Source organism: Equus asinus, chromosome 4 (genome assembly GCF_041296235.1).
Source record: "Equus asinus isolate D_3611 breed Donkey chromosome 4, EquAss-T2T_v2, whole genome shotgun sequence".
In the NCBI taxonomy this organism is placed as follows: domain Eukaryota; kingdom Metazoa; phylum Chordata; class Mammalia; order Perissodactyla; family Equidae; genus Equus; species Equus asinus.
Window position 1 is genome coordinate 99,328,418 of NC_091793.1, and position 22,535 is coordinate 99,350,952.

The 22,535-nt window shown below is 37.0% G+C and overlaps 1 protein-coding gene across 33 annotated transcripts in view; it reads left to right on the plus strand.

Moving 5' to 3' along the window:
- The window catches only part of PKP4 (plakophilin 4), a 232,555-nt gene that overhangs the window by 99,241 nt on the left and 110,779 nt on the right, over window positions 1–22,535 (plus strand). Inside the window, exon 2 of one of the 33 annotated variants that reach the window (XM_070507869.1) lies at window positions 21,210–21,399. The exons of the other annotated variants lie outside the window; for them this stretch is intronic. The gene's annotated coding sequence lies outside the window, so the exon portion shown is untranslated. The remainder of the gene's footprint in view (window positions 1–21,209; window positions 21,400–22,535) is intronic. 33 annotated transcript variants of the gene reach the window in all.

Sequence of the window (22,535 nt, forward strand, 5' to 3'; positions counted from 1 at the left end):
ACATCTTAAAAATACAATTCCTTCCTTGTCATTATTTATTCTTTTCACTATCAAGTATTAATGATCATTCTCTAATGCACCTCTGGCTTCCCTGCTAGGCTTAAATGGAAAAGAACAATTTCATTTCTTAGTGTTAAAATTCCCATCAGGCCTGTGGTCTTTGGGTCAACTTTACCAAAGCAATTAAAGCTATTAACAAGGACACAGTTTTTATTTGGCCATTACAGCTCTAGACAGAGAACCCCCAAACTGTTTGCTTCTAGGTTGTGAGAGAGAAGCATTAATTTGTTTAGCACTGCAAGTGCTTCTCTCAGTCTTTCCTTCTTTCCCGTAGCAGCAAATGCACTGGGGGTCAGGGCGTGGGGGAGGGGGCAACTTCTTGACTGTGAAGCCACTCCCAGGGTAACTGATCAAAGTGGCAGGGCCTTAGCTGCCTGCTGCTCCTCTAAAACCATCGCAGCCCACATTCTCCCATCTGTTATTTGATCACCCTCGCCCTTCTTTATGCCAAAGAGTGAAAGTGTAAACTGAATATAAGTAAGTTTTAAAAGAGAGATGCCAGCCACTTATTTACCCTAGCGTCTAAGGGGGAAAACAGTATTTTCCTAAAGAGTAGATTCCTTTTAAAATAAAAGCATATCTGTTCCTAAAGTCTTTTGACTTTCTGCTGAAAATTTTTTAAAATCTTGGCAACTATTTCTATTTACAAATTTACCAGTGCTTGCTAACATGATAGCTTTAGAAAAGTAATTTTTCAGCCTTTTATTACAGTATTAAGTAACAAATGGTCTTGTTGAAAGGGCCAAATTCAATTTTAACACTTTTTTTATAGACATGATAAACTTGCAGTAAATTAATATGCTGTGCATCTATATTGTGAATGTGTTGGGCAAAATAATTCTCCCCTCTCCCAAGATAGGAGGTCCTAAATAGATAGAGGAGGATAGAGGAAGCCTCTAAATGTTACTTTATTTGGAAAAGAGATCTTTCTGGATGTAATTAAGTTAAGGGCCTTGAGAGAGGGAGATTATCCTGGATTATCCAGATCACCTCTAATGCCTTCACAAATATCCATATAAGAGAGAGGCAGAGGGGGATTTGACACATCTACAGAAGAGAAGGCAATGTGATGGTGGAGACAGAAATTGCAATATGGCTACAAGCCAAGGTAAGCCAGCAACCACCAGCAGCTGTAAGAGGCAAAAAACAGATTCTTCCCTTCAACTTCTGGAATGAGTATATCCCAGTTTACACCTTGATTTCAGCCAAGTGAAACTAATTTCAAATTTCTGGCCTCCAGAACTGTGAGACTACACTTCTAATCCTCCAGGTTTGTGGCAATTTGTTATGGTTATGGCCTGCAAAGCTCCTCAGGTGCAAGTATGTACTACCCTTCAAGCAAAAGGAAAAACGTCTCCGAGGATAGAGCCTTGTCAAGCCACAGAGTAGTATTCCATGCCTTGAGACCTTGCCCTCCTGGGTTTTGAAACTACTTGCGGTTGGTGACTCCTTTTCCTTTGATTTTCTCCCTTTTGGAGTGAGGATGTCATAAATGTTATCCTTTGCCTGCCCCACCATCTTATTATGGTTTCCTTTAAACATTGTATTCTTAGACCAAAACCCCCTGTCCTTTAGCTCTCTTCTTTGGTACTGTCTTAGAAATAATTCTTCATCTTCATTAAAAACTCGTGTCTGTTTATCTTGCCACTTTCTCTATGCCTTGGCCAACCCTACTGTTGATATGCCAAAATCACATGGTCTAGGAATAGGGAAAGTAGGTCTCCCCACAGGAAAATCAGAATGCCGTATCGAGAAGAAAGGTAAAAAGATGGTAGGTGGCAAAGCAACGGGTGTCCACTAGATAATAACATTGCATGATTCCATTGTATTATGATTATGTTCTATTTGCTTGCTTGAAATAAATAGTCCCGAAAATTCTGATTGTATGAATAGATTCTAAGGAAATTGTCTCTTAAAAACCATGTCTAATCAATTAAATATAAGTATATGTTTATTTAGTGAAATGGTAATTTCTAACTGTGCTCTAGGTAGTTCAAGGAAGTTCCCAGTCTTCTAAAGAAGGCCAAACACAACATCAACAAAAATGGAAGAAAGGAAACAAGTGACTTATACTAATCTTCTGTAAACTTTTAAGTGCTTATAAAGTAATTAATATTTGAGAGTGTTCATTCAATTCTTTCTTCTCTGGAGCCTATCTGGTGTATTTGTAATTGTGAGCCAGCTGTCCTCCTGCCCAGCAGGCTTCTGGGACAGCAACTTTCCCATACAGCAGGTGTATATTAACTACATGTAAATTGATTTTAATAATAAAGCAAAACATAATTAGAAAGGCAAATCTGCTACAAAAACATCGTACCGTGCATTAGAAAACCAAATGTAAATAATTTGGATTAGATACACACCGTTGGGTGTCTCTGTAGCATAAATAACAGAATTGGTTGTATAAAAATAACTCCTCATGAATGCTCTTCTGTCCTTTGATTTAAATGTTTGTAAAGTGTTTTTCTCTGTCTCCAACACCATTTACAGCCTAATGTGGAAAAAATTGGTTAAATGTCTTGTATTTGGACATGAAGATGGATGGTAATAATTCACACTCATCTGGATTTGCTTTTAGTTGATTTTCTAATGATTGTGATGGATTTTACCCATGCTGTGTGTATCCTCACCTGGTCTCATTTTTGGTCATGACATAATTTGTAGGATGACTGACATTTTGTGATAATCCACAGACATAAACTTTCTTTTTTCCATGGCCTGTTTTTTGTTTGTTATCAATATACTATCCCAACTGAACAATAAGCCAAGTCCAAGTATAATCTACTGTGAGACTGAGTTGGTTTTTTTCTATAGTTATTTTAGCTAATGTTTATCCAACTCAAGGTACTTTAATACTCCTGAGCAAATTCTAAGGACAGTACATTTATATTCTGTCATAATCACAATAGAAGATTAAACAAATATTCATGAACCAGAATAAGGATTCAATATTTACCTATGATAAAGGGTTGTGCCGTAGTTATCACGTTACTACATTCTGACATTGGCAAGTTCTGAAATAGTTTAAAGATGTCTCTGTTGTTTTCTAAATAAAAGAGAAATGGGCCACAAACAATTAAACACATCCCTGTGTGAACGTATGTGTGAAAAATATCTTCACACAGGGTACTTTATTTTTTTAAGTTCCTTCGATACACTAATGGCATACAATTTAGTTTAACAGCTCGGAGTGTTGTAATCAAGAGTGTGAATAGGCAATCAAATACTTCTGTGGAATTCTCCTCCCCTAAGAATTCATGGCAAGCCTGTTGCTATGGTGCGGTCTCACCTGGGACTTGTTTAGCTTCTTTCTCAATCAGATATATTGACAATAATGAGCTTAAAAACAAATCCTCATAGAAAATTCAGAATGGAGAAATCCAGATAGATAAATGAAGCGTTGTGGCTCATCCTTCTTTTTCTGCTTGCACTTGTGAGTTCTTATTTGTGATCCCAAGAGTCTTAAGACCCACTGAAGGCATTACTATCTCACTGTCAAATAAGCTGGATGTCATAGAAGGCACTGATTCTCTGATGGGAAGCCATGGAGAAGATAATCTCTAAAGAACTGCAGACTGGACTCTCTCCATTCACAGCTGCTTGCCTGGAACTTTAGAGCTGTGTTAGTTGTTTGAGACCATCAGGGTACTTTTTAGTAGTGCCATCTTATTTAGATAAGGCAAAGAAAGGCTTATGAGTCACAGTTATTAAATTGAAGATGATCACATCAGAGTAAAATAACAAGCCAGGCAGCGAGACCTTTGATGGATTACTAAGGCTTGTATTGTTTTTAAGAGATTATTTATTTTCCTCTCTCCACCGCGAAATCAATTTCATTGCCACACTCTGTAGGTCATGTTGTGAGGCTGAAAGACAGTAATAAACAGCACCAACTCTGGAGTTACATCTCTTAACTTCATATCTCTGCCCTGCCATCTACCAGGGGGTGACCTTAGACACTCATGATCTACATCTCAAAAATGAGAATAATAATATATACCTCATGGGGTGGTTGTAGAAATTAAATAGGAGGTGCTTGGCACATAGAAGCCATTCATGGGGTATTGGTTGTACTCAGCATTTATGATATGCATAGAAAGCATTAGAAGAGTATCTGGCTTATAGTCAGTACCTAATAAATAATTATAATTCCTTAGATGAATCTTTGCTAGATGTAATCTTATTAAAAATATAGGAAGAGGGGCCGGCCCTGTGGCCGAGTGGTTAAGATCACACGTTCCACTTCAGCGGCCCAGGGCTTTGCAGATTTGGATCCTGGGCTGGGACATGGCACCGCTTATCAAGCCATGCTGAGGCAGCATCCCACATGCCACAACCAGAAGGACCCACAACTGAAATATACAACTATGTACTGGGGGTATTTGGGGAAAAAAGGAGAAAAAAAAAAGATTGGCAACAATTGGTAGCTCAGGTGCCAATCTTTAATAAAAAATATATATAGGAAGAAATATATGGGAATGGTTAAAATTTGACATATCCTGTCATAAAAAATTTTAGTCATGAACGCCAAGAGGCAGTGAGCCAGAAAACATCCAAGCCATTCTGTATACTGTCCTAGAGTGCAAGGCTGCTGGGACTGGAGTCATCAGCCCAGCAGCCTTTGCAGTGAAATGTTGCTGTTCTTAAATTAAATCCAGCTAAGTATGGACAGTTCGAAAACACTGTGTTGTTCAACCAACTTAGTGTGTGCTGCTGAGAAAATGCTGAGATTTGCCGAATTATGTTTTTTTACCTACCATTTGATACTCTAGACATTCATTACATAACACTATTAAAATGCTTTGTTTCAATTATAAATACAGCAGTCTCCTGTTATCCATGGTTTCATTTTCTGCAGTTTCAGTTACCTGAGGTCTGAAAATATTAAATGGAAAATTCCAAAAGTAAACAATTCATAAGGTTTAAATGGACATCTTCCTGTGTAGCATGATAAAATCTCCAACCGTCCTGCTTCGTCCCACCTGGGAAATGAATCTTCCCTTTGTCCATCGTATCCATGCTGTGTACATGTCCTGCCCGTTAGTCACTTAGTAGCCATCTTGGTTATCAGAGCGACTCTCATTTTATCGCAGCTCTCGTGTTCAAGTCTCCCTTATTTTATTTCATCATGGCCCCAAAGCACAAGAGTGGTGATGCTGGCCGTTCACATACGCCAAAGAGAAACCATAAAGTGCCTCCTTTATGCAAAAAAGTGAAAGGTCTTGATTTAATGAGGAAAGAAAAAAAAAAGTATGCTGAGGTTGCCAGGGTTCTCAGTTAGAACGAATCTTCTATCCCTGCAATTGTGAAGGAGGAAAAAGAAATTCCTGCTAGTTTTTCTGTCGCACCGCAAACATGTATGTGTAGGAAAGAACACAGTGTATTTAGGGTTCGGTACTATCTGCGGTGTCAGGCATCCGCTGAGCGTCTTGGACCGTATCCCCAGCAGATAAGGGAGGACTACTGTACATTAGTTTATTTTAAAAGATAAATGTCACAAATGTGTATTTAAAGTAATAATTTAGGTTTGGATTTAAGAAGAGTGAGGGATAGCCATGTAGCGATTCTTTCTACAAGCCTTTTATTCACTCTGCTGATGGATTCAGAAGGTCTCCAGTGGCAAACTGTGTTAGGCTTTCTTTCCAAAGGGACCCAGTCTTCCCATCCTTTTCGTCATGCAGCCAGGCATGGTCCCAGGCGCTAAGGCTGGTGGGGCCTCTGAGGCAGCTACAGCCTCAGGCCCTGGACAGGAGCATTAACTGCTGACCGTTTACACCAAGCATTTGACTCAGAGGGAGCATCGTCTCGCCACATCAACTTCCTGCTTTTAGAAGAAGAGAAGACAGTTATAGAATTCAGCTCGATCTTTTCATGTCTGTCAACTGGAGATCTGAGTTGTTGGCATAAAAATTACTGGCCAAAATATCTTCAGAAAACAAGAGGAAAACAGTTGTTTTCAGTATTTTCATAAAACAGACATAAAGGAATTTTTTATGTGAGATGTAATTAACATGTTGTATTAGTTTCAGGTATACAATGGAATGATTCAGGTTATGGATATATTGTGAAATGATCACCACAATAACTTATTAAGTTACAGAGTTTCTTAATAGAGTAAGATGATGAGAAATTTTGAATAAAGACTTTGGGTTGCCTTAACTGAGTATCTGAATATTAAAGAACAATTTAACATATTTGTCCACCATCCCTATATGTGCATTGGCACTGATATTTTGATATCTTCAAGTTGGTTGTGTAAAGATATCGTGCATTTTAATTTTGTGAGGATTATCAGAGACCCTAAATTTGCTGAGATTACTTGTTTTGAAATTTAATAAATAGAAAATACAGCATATGATACTAGCAAGAAGTAACCACACCTTTCTTAGTCATTTGTTGTGAATGGTGCTTCAGCCTCTACTTTCTGCTTGTGATTTTGTATATAAATTGGATCCTCTTTATATGAGGATTAAGAAGAGTGAAGAAAAAATGACAGAGCAGAGCTATTGAGAACAGAATGTGATCAGGAGATGAAAGAAGTAAATTATTGACTGACTGGTATAACATTGTACAGTGCTAAGAGCTTAGTAAAAATGGAACCCAAGACATCTATAAATATAAACCCAAATTTTTGGCAAGTGAACCTCATAGGGGAGAACATGGTACATTTTTTTAAATGTGTATTTTTACTTTATAATGCCGAATTATTTAAAAATAGCTTGACAATTTACACAGCATTTAGCATCTTATTAATATAATTGCACCAACTCTTCTGTAATGTGGGTGTTATCCCCATTTTACAGATAATTAAACTGGGGTTATAGATATTAAAATGACTTGTTCAATATTATACAACTAATAAGTGACAGAGCGTAGACTCGGATTCAGGTTGGATCCCAAATCCTATAATCCTTTCAACTTTGTTCTATTTTACCTCAAACTATATGCCTTTAAAGAGGCTTACAAGTTTTTGAACTCTTGGACTTGGGTTGGCAAACTCTGGGCACACAGAGTTTTTTTATAGCCTGCAAGCCAAGAATACTTTTTACATTTTTTAATGGCTTAAGAATCAGAAAAAAAAAATATATATATATATATTTTAAAGATTTGCACCTGAGCTAACAACTGTTGCCAGTCTTCTTTTTTTTTCCCCCCTGCTTTTTCTCCCGAAACCCCCCCAGTACATAGTTGTATATATTTTTATAATTGTGGGTCCTTCTAGTTGTGGCATGTGGGACACCACCTCAACGTGGCCTGACAAGTGGTGCCATTTCCGCACCCAGGATCCGAACCAGTGAAACCCTGGGCTGCTGAAGTGGAACCCGTGAACTTAACCACTTGGCCATGGGGCTGGCCCCCAGAAAAATATTTTATGACACCGGCAAATTAGATGAAATTCAAATTTCAGTGTCCATAAATAAGATCTCACTGGAACATAATCACATTCATTCTTTTATATCACTGTCTATGGCTGCTTTCACAGTAACAGGGCAAAGGTGGGTAGTTGTGCCAGAGACCTATCTTATCATTCACAAAGCCTGAAGTATTATTATCTGGCCCTTTATAGGAAAAGTTTGCCAACCCTTGCACTAGGATGTTAGGACCAAAATCTGTGGTTAGAACTTTTTTTTATGGGACTCAAAAGTTCATTAAAGCTTTCACACACCTTAGGTCTTTTGATGGTCCCGGCAGCTGGTGAGGTAGATGGTGTTTTGCCTTGTTGTATGAGGCAACCGGGAAATGGATGCCAAACCACGTGCTCTCATCAGCACCATGCAGCTTTTCATGTTCACCAGCTTTTTAGGTACCTAATCTTACTTGGTATCTTAAAATGGGGATTTATTTTGACATTTCAGCTTGAATATTTTAATTCAATTCTCCGTTATCTTGAGGAGAAACTTCAGTCGGATTTAGACTACTCTGTTCCTGGCTGGCACACAGACCTCCTGGGTCTGATGGTGAAGCTCAGGCATTTATACTCTCTCTGTCTCTGTCTCTCTGTCTCTCTGTCTCTCTGTCTCTCTGTCTCTCTCTCTCTCTCTCTCTCTCTCTCTCTCCCCCCCTCCCTCCCTCCCTCACTCTCTCCCTCCCCGCTCCCCTTTCCTGCCCTCCTCTCTGTCTTCCTCTGCCTAACACAGTGCCTGGCATATAGTAGGCACTCAAAGTTTAAACAAATGGATGAATGTATAATCAGTCCTTCTTTTAAGTTATAGAAAGGAAAGTCATAATACTAGTCTCAGCTTGTAGAAAAGGCGTTTCACTACTGAATTTTTGATAGGAGATAAAGCTAGTAGAGAGGAAAATAGAAATATGAATTTCAAGATATGTTTTGTTGCAGAATTTGGCTTAAATTTGATTAAAAATTTTGAATTTTTAAAAAATATATAGAAACAACCCAGGTTTCCATCAATGGGTGAATATATAAACAAAATCTGGTATATACATACAAAGGAATATTATTCAGCCTTGAATAGGAAGGAAATTCTAACGCATGTTACAACATAGATGAACCTTGAAGATGTTATGCTAAGTGAAATAAGCCAGTCATAAAAGGACATATTGGACATACTGGACAAAAGGACATAAAAGGACAAATATTGTATGATTCCACTTATATGAGGTACCTAGAGTAGTCAGATTCATAGAGATAGAAAATAAAATGGTGGTCGCTGGGGGCTGGGTGGAGGGAGGAATTAGAAGTTATAATTTAATGAATATGGTGTTTCAATTTGGGAAGATGAAAAAGTTCCAGAGATGGATGGTGGTGATGGTTGCACAGAAGTATGAATGTACTTAAAGCCACTGAACAGTATACTTAAGGATTATTAAAATGGCAAATTTTATGTGTATTTTATCCCAATAAAAAATACTATAAATGTACCATTGCTTTAAAAAATTATTTCTGCTTTGAATACCTAATCAAAATTATATATTACAATAAAATGACTAGGCTTTCAAACTATGAATATTATTTATCAAATGAAAAATTTATCATTTGATATATGGTATCTAAGTGATTCAGCCCTAACATGATTTAAAATTTAAAGTTAAGTGTAATGTCCTCTTCTGTATCTATTTCCAAAAAGTATGTTAATATATAGAATTTGTAAGAAAGATTATGTCGACTTGATTTGTATGATTACACTGAGCATACATTGTTCTTTCCTACCTTGTAAGCAGTTTATGGAATAAAATTAATTAAAACTACAGAGCAAACTCAAAAGCACTTTTGTGAAGATACTAATTCTTTATTAAACAGTCCTAAGGAGTTTCAAGAGAAATATATAGTGGATTCCATTAAATCAACCTGTCCATTATATAGCGTATATTTTCAAATAAGATATTTATTCCTCTTATCATGTATATCATGCCCTTCCTGAAAACTAGTCCATAAAACATTCTCTTCTTTAATAGAGCAGAACTAGAGCATTTAACGAATGGTAAAAATTAGGATCTTAGAGTGGCTTTACATGAATAAACAAGTCATTCTATTTTATTTACAAAAATTAGTAACAGAAATGAATACCTAAGGTAATAGAAGTTAAATATTCACCAGAAGGGTATAAAATAAAGAGTAAGCCACCATACAAACATCCAGTTCGTTTTCTCAGCTGTTAAAATTTTCCCTAAAATTCAGTTTCTTGAGTTTACATCAAGAAAAGTTTTTCTGCATACTCCAGCGTTTATAAGACTTTTTTAACTACCTGACTTTATTTTCCTGAATAATCTTTCTTGGAGATTTCACATCAGCATGTGTAGATTTACTTCACTCCTTTCTAGCAATTGCATGGAGTCCTGTTATACAGACGTATGTAGTATGTTTAGCCAGTTCCTCATTGATGGATGTCGGGTTGTTTCCAGTTGTATTGTATTGGATAGTTTGGTTGTATTGATTGGTTGGTTTTGTGTACTTTTCCAAGTATATTCAGAGTCTTAGCATTGGAACTGCTGGATGCATTGGTAGGTTTATTTTTTTAGTTATTTTTAAATTGTCCTCCCAAGAGTTTATGCCAATTTACATCCCCACAGCACCTTTGCTCCACACCCTTACAAACACTATGTGCCTTTAAATCTGGTAAGTGTAGTTACTCATTGTTGAAATGGGCCTTTACAATTCATTGGAATGTTATTGAACCCCTTAGAGTACTGTGGTAGCTTCAAAAGGGCAAAAGGATCAATTCTTCTCTCAATCACAATGATCATTTTCCAGGAATGGGCCTATTACATAAGCAGAATCTATTCTGATAGTACTTAAACAATACTTATTTCTTTAGCTCTTTTATTCTTTTCTTCTCAATTTTCTGAATTAGATTTTAGTTAAAGACGTCATATGCTTGTAACAAGTGAAACAATATGAAGAGGTAATATAAAAATGTAAATAATATCTCTGCCCCTTTCTGGATCCCACCCTCCTGAGGATAACCAGTTTTACTGGTCTGTTGTGTTACTATCACAGTTTTCTCCATGTTCAAACAAACCTATATAGAATTTTTTTATTTTATTGTTTTGCTGTGTTTTACTCAGCTCTTCAACTGGCTTTTTCACTTAATTGTGTATAATGGTCATTCTTAGGCAACAGATAAAGTTCTTTCTTTTTAATATTAATAACAGTAGTAGTCACATATAGTATGGAGAATTCCATAGTTTAAAATACTGCCATGTAGATAGACATTCAAATTTTCTCATAATGCTGCAGTTAATATTTTATATAAATGGTTGCTGTTATTTCTGTAGAATAGGTATCCAAAAGTGTAATTTCAAGGTCATGGGGAACATGGTGGTTGTGTGTTTGGTTTGGTTTGGTTTGGTTTTTGGTGGGGAAGATTGGCCCTAAGCTAACATCTGTTGCCAGTCTTTCTCCATTTTGTATATGGAACACTGCCACAGCATGGCTTCATGAGTGGTGTGTAGGTCTGCACCAGGGATCCGAACCTGTGAACCCGGGCCCTGCAAAGCAGAGCGTGCAAATTTAACCACTTCACCACTGGGCCAACCCCAGAAAAATGTATTTTAATTTTTTTTTTTTAACTACCAAACATCTAAACCAAACTGGCCATTCTGATTTTTTTTTATTGATGTCAAATTTGTTTATAACATTGTGTAATTCCAAGTGTACATTATTATTTATTGGTTTCTCTGTAGATGGTATCATGCTCACCACCAGTTGTCTAATTTTTATCCATTTCCGTGTATATGTGCCCCTTTACCACTTTTGCCCTTCCGTCACCCGCCTTCCCCTCTGATAACCACTAATCTGTTCTCTTTGTGTGTTAGTTTATCTTCCACATATGAGTGAAATCATACGGTGTTTGTCTTTCTCTGTCTGGCTTATTTCGCTTAACATCACACGCTCAGGGTCCATCCATGTTGTTGCAAGTTGGACGATTTTGTCTTTTGTTGTGGCTGAGTAGTATTCTGTTGTATATATACACCACATCTTTATCCATTCATCAGTCAATGGGCACTTAGGTTGTTTCTCTGTCTTGGCTATGGTGAGTAATGCTGCAATGAACATAGGGGTGCAAAGTCTCTTTGGAGTGTTGATTTCAAGGTCTTTGGATAAATACCCAGTAGTGGGATGGCTGTCTCATATGGTATTTCTACTTTTAATTTTTTGAGAAATCTTCCTACTGTTTTCCGTATTGCCTGCACCAATTTGCATTCCTACCAGCAGTGTACGAGGGTTCCTTTTTGTCCACATCCTCTCCAAAATTTGTTATTTTTTGTCTTGGTAATTGTACCCATTCTAGCAGGTGTAAGGTGATATCTCATTGTAGTTTTGATTTGCATTTCTCTAATGATTAGTGATGTTGAACATCTTTTCATATACCTGTTGGACATCTGTATCTCTTCTTTGGAAAAATGTCTGTTTATATTGTTTGCCCTTTTTTTTAAAAAAAGATTGTTTCTCAATATTAATTTATTGTAGTGGTTGCTTCAGTGGCTGAACTACCTGTTACATCATGTTCCTGACTTTTTTTTTTTTTTTTGGTGAGGAAGATTGGCCCTGTGCTAACATCTGTTACAAATCCTCTTTCTGCTTGAGGAAGAGGTAATTTACATCTGTGCCAATCTTCCCCTATTTCTTTTTTCTTTATGTGGGATGCCACCACAGCATGGCTTGACGAGTGATGTTCAGGTCCACACCTGGAATCTGAACCCCGTGAACCCTGGGCCATTGAAGTGGAGTGCACAAACCCAAACACCATGCTTCTCGGCTGACCCCAGCTCTGCCCATTTTTTAATCAGGTTGTTTGTTTCGTTGTTGGGTTGTATGAGTTCTTTACATATTTTGAAGATTAACACCTTGTCAGATATAGGATTTACAAACATTTCCTCCCAGTTGGTGGGTTTTCTTTTCATTTTGTTCCTGGTTTCCTTTGCTTTGCAGAAGCTTTTTAGTCTGATATAGTCCTATTTGTTTATTTTTTCTTTTGTTTCCCTTGCCTGAGTAGACATGGTAGTTGAAAAGATGCTGCTAATACTGACATCAAAGAGTGTACTGCCTATATTTTCTTCTAGGAGTTTTATGGTTTCACATCTTACACTCAAGTCTTTAATCCATTTTCAGTTAATTTTTGTGTGTGGAGAAAGATAATGGTCTACTTTCATTCTTTTGCACGTGGCTGTCCAGTTTTCCCAACACCACTTATTGAAGAGACTTTGTTTTCTCTATTGTATATTCTTGGCTCCTTTGTCAAACATTAACTGTCATTAGAAGTGTGGTTTTATTTCTGAGCTTTCAGTTCTGTTCCAGTCATCTCTGTGTCTGTTTTTGTACCAGTACCATGCTGTTTTGATTACTATAGCTTTGTTGTATATTTTGAAGTTAGGAATTGTGATGCCTCCAGCAATGTTCTTTTTTCTCAGGATTGCTTTGGCTATTTGGGGTATTTTGTTCTTCCGTATAAATTTTAGAATTCTTTCTTCTGTTTCCATGAAGAATGTCACTGGGATTCTGATAAGGATTGCATTGAATCTGTGTATTGCTTTAGGTAATATGGACATTTTAACTATGTTTATTCTTCCAATCCATGTGTGTGGAATATCTTTCCATTTCTCTGTCATCATCAATTTATTTCAATAATATCTTACAGTTTTCAGTGTATAGGTCTTTTACTTTCTTGGTTAAATTTATTCCTAGATAATCTATTATTTTTGTTGTGATTGTAAATGGGATTGTATTCTTGAGTTCTCTTTCTGTTAGTTTGTTATTAGAGTATAGAAATGCAATTGATTTTTAAGTTTATTTTGTACTCTGCAACTTTGCTGTAGTTGTTGATTTTTTCTAATAGTTTTCTGATGGATTCTTTAGGGTTTTCTATATAGAGAATCATGTCATCTTCAAACAGTGACAGTTTCACTTCTTCCTTACTGATTTGGATACCTTTTATTTCTTTTTCTTGCCTATTTGCTGTTGCCAAAACTTTTAGTACTATGTTGAATAAGAGTGGCAAGAATGAGCACCCTTGTCTTGTTCCTGTTCTCAGAGGGGTGGCTTTCAGTTTTTCCCCATTGAGTATGATGTTGGCTGTGGGATTGTCATATTTGGGCTTTATTACGTTGAGCTACTTTCCTTCTATACTCATTTTATTGAGAGTTTCTATCATAAATGGATGTTGGATCTTGTCAGATGCTTTCTCTGTGTCTAATGAGATGATCATGTAGTTTTTATTCCTCATTTTGTGAATGCGGTGTATCACACTAATTGATTTGCAGATGTTGAACCATTCCTGTGTCACTGGTATAAATCCCACTTGATCATGGTGTATGGTCCTTTTAATGTATTGCTGTATTTGGTTTGCCAATATTTTTGTTGAGGATTTTTGCATCTGTGTTCATCAGCAATATTGGCCTGTAATTTTTCTTCTTTTTGTTGTCCTTGTCTGGCTTTGGGATCAAGGTGCTATTAACCTCATAGATTGAGTTAGAAGGTGTTTCATCTTCATCAATTTTTTGGAATAGTCTGAGAAGGATAGGTATTAAATCTTCTTTGAATGTTTGGTAGAATTCTCCAGAGAAGCCATCTGGTTCTGGACTTTTATTTTGGGGAAGCTTTTTTGATTACTATTTCAATCTCTTTACTTGTGATTGGTCTTTTCAAATTCTCTGTTTCTTCTTGATTCAGTTTTGGGAGTTTGTATGAGTCTAAGAACTTATCCATTTCTTCTAGATTGTCCAATTTGTTGGCATATAGTTTTTCATAGTATTCTCTTATAATCCTTTGTGTTTCTGTGGTATCCATTGTAATTTCTCCTCTTTCACTTCTAATTTTATTTATTTGAGCCTTCTCTCTTTTTTTTTTTCCTTATTGAAGCTGGCTGAGTGTTTGTCTATTTTGTTTATCTTCTCAAAGAACCAGCTCTTAGTTTCGTTGATCCTTTCTTCTGTTTTTTTGGTGTCTGTTTCATTTATTTCTGCTCTAATTTTTATTTCCCTCCTTCTGCTGATTTTGGGCTTCGTTCTTTTTTTTCTAGTTCTGTTAGGTATGGTTTAATATTGCATATTTGAGATTTTTCTTTTTTGTTGAGGTGGGCCTGTATTGCTATGAATTTCCCTCTTAGGAACATCTTACGATGCTTGTGCTGCATCCCATAGAAGTTGCTGTGATGTGTTTTCATTTTCATTTGTCTCCAGATATTTTTGATTTCTTCTTTGATTGTTTTCATTGATTCATTGGTTGTTCAGTAGCACGTTGTTTGGTCTCCACACATTTGTCACTTTCCCAGCTTTTTTCTTGTAGTTGATTGCTAGTTTCATAGCATTGTGGTCAGAAAAGATGCTTGATATGATTTCAGTCTTAAATTTATTGAGGCTGGCCTTGTTTCCCAACATATGCTCTATCTTTGAGAATGTTCCATGTGTGCTTGAGAAGAATGTATATTCTGCTGATTTTGCATGGAATATTCTATATATATATCTATTAAGTCATCTGGTCTAGTTTTTCACTTATTTCTACTATTTCCTTGTTGATATTATGTTTGGATGATCTATCCATTGATATAAGTGGGGTGTTGAGGTCCCCTACTATTATTGTGTTGCTGGTAATTTTTCCCTTTAAGTCTGTTGTACTTTGGTGCTCCTGTGTTAGGTGCATATGTATTCATAAGTGTTATGTCCTCTTTGTGGAATTTCCCTTTTATCATTATATACTTTCCCTCTTTGTCTCTCATTGCCTTTTAATCTTGAAGTCTGCTTTGTATGATGTAAGTATGGCAATGCCTGCTTTCTTTTATTTGCCATGAGCTTGGAGTGTGGTCTTCCATCCCCCATCACTCTGAACCTGCGTTTGTCTTCAAAGCTGAGATGTGTTTCCTGGAGGCAATATATTGTTGGGTCTTGTTTCTTAATCCATCCAGCCACTCTTTGTCTTTTGATTGGAGAATTCAATCCATTTACTTTTAGAGTGATTATTGATATATCAGGGCTTAATGCTGCCATTTTATCTCTTGTTTTCCATTGTTCTATATTTCTGTTTCTCATCCCAAGTGTTTCTGACAGCCATTTCAGTTTAGTAATTTTCTATGATGGTTCTCTCAGTTTTCTTTCTTTATCATTTTTGTCTGTGTTCTGATTTTTTGTTTAGTGGTGACCATGAGGTTTGTATAAAGATCTCATAGATGAGATAGTCCATTTTCTGATAGCCTGTTGTGTCCTGAACCAAAGCAGATTTCATCTCTCTCCTCTTCCCTGTCTAAGTCATTGTCACATTATTCCTTTTGTGTTGTGAGTTTGTGATTAAAATGAAGTGTTTATAGTTATGTTTGATGCTTTTCTTCCTTTTATCTTTAACGTTATAATTAAGTGTGGACCAGTTCTGTTAGAGAGCTATAATTTTCTGATTTTGTCTGTTTATCTCCTTTCTCAAGGCTTTGTAAACCTTTTCCTTTTGTTTCAGGCTTTAGGGCCTTCTTGATCATTTCTTGTATGGGAGTCTTGTGGTGATGAACTCCCTCAGCTTTTTTTTATCTGGGAAAGTTTTTATTTCTCCATCATAGCTGAAAGATACTTTCATTGGATAGAGTATCCTTGGTTGAAAGTTTTTGTCTTTAAGTATTTTGAATATATCATTCCACTCTTTCCTATCCTGTAAGGTTTCTGCTCAGCAATCCACTGAGAACCTGATACGAGTTCCTTTGTAGGTTATTTCTTCTGCCTTGCTGCCCTTAATATTTCTTTGTCATCGGCTTTTGCTAGTTTTACTAATATATGCCTTGGAGAAGGTCTTTTTTGCATTGATGTAATTAGGAGTTCTATTGGCTTCATTTATTTGTAATTCCAGTTCCTTCCCAGGTTTCAGAGGTTCTCAACTGTTATTTTTCTGAACAAGCTCTCTGCTCCGTTCTCCCTCTGGAATCCCTATAATCCTTATGTTGCATTTCCTAATTGAGTCAGATATTTCTCATAGATTTTCTTTATTTCTTTTTAGTCTTAGTTCTCTCTCCTCCACCTGAAGCATTTCTATATATCTGTCCTCCAAATTACTAATTCTGTCCTCCAAAATGTCAGCTTTGTTTTTTAAGGATTCTAGATTGTTTTTTAAATCATTCATTGTGTTCTTCATCTCCAGCCTTTCTGTCTGGTTTTTTTTTTTTTTTTTTTTTTAGAGTTTCTATCTCTTTTGTGAAGAATTCCTTCTGCTCATTAATTTTATTCCTGAGTTCATTGAACTCTCTTTCTGAATTTTCTTGTAAGTCATTGAGTTTCTTTATGATAGCTATTTTGAATTCTTTGTCATTTAGATCGTAGATTTCTGTGACTTCAGGATTGGTGTCTTGAGACTTCTCATTTCCCTTCTGCTCTGGAATGTTAATATGTTTCTTCAGGTGTTTGGTGGAGTGGACCTTTGTCAGCACATAGTGGTGATAGTATCTGGTCACAGATTCCACCTCCCACCACTTCACTGGGCAGGAGCTGTGTTTTCTGAACCCGCCACTTCCATTGCAAGTTGTGCCCATAGGGCTCTGTGTATTTGCCAGCTGGCTGCTGTCGCTTTACACACACAGGTGCAGGCACTCTGGTGCAGATCCACTTCCCTGGCCAACTGACCAGCTGAGCTCGTGCACCAGGCAGGAGGGCAAGGGAGTGGCACTTCCTTTTGTTCATGCCATTGCACTCTGCACTCCTTGGTGGCCCACCTGTGCTCCTCAGCTTGGTGGCAAAGCCCAAGCAGTGTCTGAATCACCTTGGTGTGGGGCATTCCCACAGGCTGGAACTCAACTCCAAAAGTGAAAGCATTCCCTTGGAGGGCTGCCTGTTACCTGTCTCCTCTCAGAGTCCTGCAGCAGCAACTGCTTGAGGTCCTGCACCCTCATTCGCTGCCACTGGGGATAGGGAAGATGTTCACTTACCTCCTTTCACTGCTTCTTGGTGATCCAGTCCCCTCACCTTCAGACATATGGCTGCATGGATCTCTCAGACATCCTGTTGTGCTGTGTAGATGTACTCTGTTGGTCAATGAATGTCCTTTTCATTGCATCTGAGCAGGGAGAGACTAAGGGAACAGCTGACTCTGCCATAATGCTGATGTCCTGTATTTTTAATTTTAATAGATGTTGCCAGAGTGTTTTCCCAAAGGATTATAGCAAATCACACTAACATGAGTAGTATGTGCATGTGCCGTTTTCCCTGGCTCCTCCCCAGCCCTAGATGTTACCACTTTTAAAATGTTTGCCAATATGATGAAAAATGGCATCTCGTTGTTATTTGGTTTTTTTATTCTCATGAATGAAATCGAGCAATTTTTTCTTTTATTTTAATTAGCATTTACATTTCACCTTAGATGACTTGCTTGTTGATACCTTTTGCCTATTATTGCTATGTCTTTGTAAAATTTGTTTATATATGAGATTTTAATGTCCATTATGTGTATTGTGTTACAAATATTTATTTCTCTATTTTGGTTTTGTCATTTGACTTTGTTCGCCTGGTCTTTTGGCATATGAAACTTTATTTTTATGTAGTTAAATATGTCTATTTTATCCCTTATGATTTTGGTGCTTCTTGTCTTCTTTAAGGAGGTCTCTATCATCCTAAGGTTATAAAAATATTCTCCTAGATCATCTTTTTTATATAGTTCAGATCTTTTTTTCATTTATTATAGAATTGTGTATGTGTGTGCATGGTTTGAGGTAGTAATCTAGCTTTGAGTCCTCTGATTATACCAGCAGTTCTTTTCCCCTTGAATGACATTCTGCCTTTGTCATAATTAGTAAGTTTCCGTATATACTAGCATCTGTTCTTTAATTCTTATTACATTCCTGGGCTTTATTTGATTTGGGAAGAAACTTTTGAAGCAGTAAAGTCTCTTACAGTTCTAAATATAACCTTCAGGAATAGAAAATGAGACAACCTTAGTTTTTTCAGCTTCTTGTAATGGAAAGAGCAAGAATCTAGACTTCCATTCCCAGCTCTTCACTTACTAATTATGTGACCTTGAACAGGTCATTTATTTTGCCTCTCCCACCCTAGGATTGCTCAAGTCAATAGCGGCCTATGCTTTTGTAAGGATTAGAGAAAAATATATGTGGAGTGCCTGACCCACAGTTGGCATTCATTCATTATACCTAATACTATTATTAGCGTTAGACTTAATAAAAAATAAGAAAGTAGGACATTTGATATCAAATTATACCTCTTCCAAACATAAGCAGGTACATTTCTTCATGAGTATATGTTGTATGCAAGAAAAAAGGAATTCTAAATGTGGTAATTTAAAGATTCTTTCAGATAAGTAAATTCATCTGAACAATAAAAATAACGTATATTGAAATCTGGCACTTCTTTTTCTAAGAACTTTTCTTGTTTTTTTCCTTGTCTTTTTTCCCTTTTTTTCTATTGTGAGCCAAATATACCTGACACAAGTAAAAAGCAACATTATTTAATTTGCTTGCTTTTTTAGGTAAGTAGGGAAAATACAGCTATTAATAAGGGTAACGAACAGTAAATTAAAATTGCCTTTGTACATAGCTAACCAGTGAGAGGAGCTGGATGTTAAGCAGGAGAGTCAGAGAAAAACAGAGGGACGTTGAATGTGGAACCATAAAGAGCAGTGCACTTGCAGAACTAAAGACTGGAGTGGGCATGAGTCTGCATGCAGATGCATTGAGGTTGGACTCAACCTGGAGCTAGACATGCCCCAGGTCTGTCCTAAGGCTTTAGTGTTCTTTGTAGATGTGCCCTATGGTTATCAATAATACATGGATTTTTCTTAACCTTATTTCTCAAGAATCCCGGGACAATTTCTGGAGGTTTAGAGGGGAATATAATGTTAGTAAAGCCACACAGATAAAATGTAAAATTAAAAAGTTAAAAAGAAAATACAGTTGGACACCTCCTATACTTCCTGAGCCACTAACAAGCCTTCACAGGAACCCTTTAATTGGCTAGGGCACAACTAATAAATGTATATTCTAATTCCAGCACCTCCCACCCCCCCATGAACTTCAGCTGTAAAATATCTGCAGAGCAGAAAGAACAACTGTAGAAGTAAGCCTAGTAATTTTAAAAAGGACTAAGAAATTTTTACTTAGGATTTTAAAATCCTAAGAAAAGATCTCCCTGCACTAGATGGTATTTGCTTTTTTTCCCCATTACGTTTCGTTAAGTTACTAAGCAAACCTTAAATTAATCATTTTTAAAATTAACACCTTATTCCCTAGTGCTATTTATTAGATCTACTGAAGAAAGGAAGATTAAATTTAGCCTTTTGTTTCTCTTATCATTTTCATATCTTTTGCTGTGTTTGCCATAACTAGTCCACATAGAGGAAGTTGGAGACTGGTCGTTTATTCATCTCACTTTTCCATTTCAGCAAATAATGATTTATATGCAGAATTATCTACTGTGCAGTCAATTAGCTCCTAAATAAGCATCTAACATTAGATGATATGCATCATTGGTCTTACTAATTTTGAAATATTTATGTGCTAGAAACCAGATAAATTGTGAATGTTAAGTCGTTATTTTTCATAATTTCTTAATAAATTTTAAAGTAATGGCTAGTCAGATATCCAAGACATTGCATTTTAAAGAAAACCTCCTTGTGTTTTTGACATTAATTCTACCAAATAACTACCTTGTTGGAAAATGATAGCAAGAATTGTCATTGACAACTCCAACTGACACTTTGTCCAAGCATCCATTTTCCATGTTACAGCTCTTTTCCTCAGTATTTATTTAACTGCTAGAACTTCTTTAAATACAAGGAATTTTAAACATAAATTGGTAAATCCTCAACTAATAGAAGTTGAGAACAACAATTTGGTCAATGACGGACTGCATAAACAATGGTGGTCCCATAAGATTGGTACCATATAACCTAGGTATATAGTGGGCTATACCATTTAGACTTGTGGAAGTACACTCTATGATATTTGGATGACAACAAAATCACCTAACGATGCATTTCTCAGAACATATCCCTATCAATTAAGCGACCCATGACTGTATATGTGTGTGTGTGTATATGTATATATACGTACATATATATGAGTGTACACACACACATTCTTCTTTTTAGGAGAGAAGGCAAATGAAATAAAAGAAGGCATTGCTAGTTTAACAATTTAAAATGTCAGTAGACTTGTGGACAGGTTTTCAAAAATGTCATGCCAAGCCCAGGAAACTCCTGATTTTCTGATAGGCAGGATGGTGCCTGAGAGATCAGGGACGCTGGCAGGCGGAAACAGGTATAAGCAATTGAGGGCATGGAGTAGTATCACGAGGTAAGTTATATTAATAGCGATAAGCCACAATGCCACTGAAATTATGCACATGTAAATTTTTTTTAACGTATTTGACCATGTCGCTGTGAATAATGTGAAATTCCTAATTTGTTAAAAGAGCAGTGAACAAAATTTTGGGAAACGCCCAGGTCTCATTGCAGCTCTGCCTCTACTTCCTCTGTGAAAATTGTTTTGTATCATTGATTTTTCTGATTTTCCTCGCTATGCTTATTATGACGTTTGAAATGCTTTAAGTGCCTCTGAAAGGGTCAACTATCATTTATCTTCCCTGTCCTTGTATGAGAACACTCTGGAATCAGTATTTAAAAATCTATGCAAGCAATTATAACATACTAAATAAAATGTACTGTATAAAATTCACCCTGAATGAATTAGCAGGGTTTTCTTGTTTTGGTTTTACAGGGAGCTAAAAGGATACTGAGATGAATGAAATATAAATTCCACTCTTCTTTAAGAAGAATCCAGCTTAGTAAATGGAGCACATGTAATGGGCCAAGCACTTTACTCAAGGGCTGCATAAAGGCCTGTAGAGGCATTCACGGGAGGATGATATTTCAGGTGGATGGAACAACATGAGAAAAAGCTTTGAGTGGTATGTATAGGAAACCATGAATAGTTCAGTCCAGATGCGTGAAGGGGAGTGACAGGAGACCAGAAAAGGGTATTTGGGGAGCCAAACTACAATGGGTCTTAAAATACGGCTGAGTTGGCTTTTTATAAGTTCTGTTATGAAGTGGGAGGTGGTTAACACCTGGGGTTAGAAGTCAGGCCGATGTGATTTCAAATCCTGGTTTTGAATGACTTTAGGCAATTCAGCCATCTGTGGAATGAGAGTAACCCTGACTATCTTGCAGGCTGACTGCAGAGTTAATGAAGTAATGCATATAAAGTATTTAGCAGAAACCTTGGAGTCCAGTAAACCCTTAACAAAGAACAGAGATTATTGATGAGTAGTATTATGCCTTTAACAGATTTATCTGGAAGAAACGTGAAAAGCAGAGGCAAGGCCCCTCACCACCATGGTGGAGAGAAGGCTTAGTGAGGGGTTATTGCAATAGTCTAAAGTTAACCTGACCCTGAATTAGGGTAGGAATGGCGAGGAAGGGAATGGATTCGACCAGTGTAAGAGAGGTGGAATGACAGAATTTGGGAAACCATTTAATGTGTGAGGAATGGGGAATAAGAGAAAGGAAGGAAATGATGAAAAGATGAAAACACCTGTAGTCTGAGCCTGAGTCAAAGAGGAATTTGGTTCCATTAGGACAGTGGTTCTGGAACTTTGGTGTGCATGAGACTCTCCTGTAGGACTTGTTCAAGCATGGGTGGCTGGACCTCACCCCTTCTGATTCAAAGAAGTTTCCAGCTGATGCTGATGCTGATGCTACTAGTTCAGGGCCCACACTATGAGAACCACTGCAGTGGAGAAATAGAAAACAGAGAAGGATGTGGCCTGGTAGAGACCATGACTCATCCTTCAGGTAGAGCTCCTTAGCTGATGATCCTAGAAAATGTGGGGTTTGAATCTGATTTGAGGTAGTGAATTTGGACATCTCTAGTGCATATGGACCCATGTGATGGTCAGAGATAGCCAGGACCAAAGAGCCAAGGACAATGAGTTACCAGTGAGTAGACAGTTTTTTAAAAAGCTGTCCATGGCGCTGTAGGAAAAGCTTGGGCTTTTACCTCTTTACCTTGACGTTCTCATCCACACGTGGCTCTAAGAAAAAA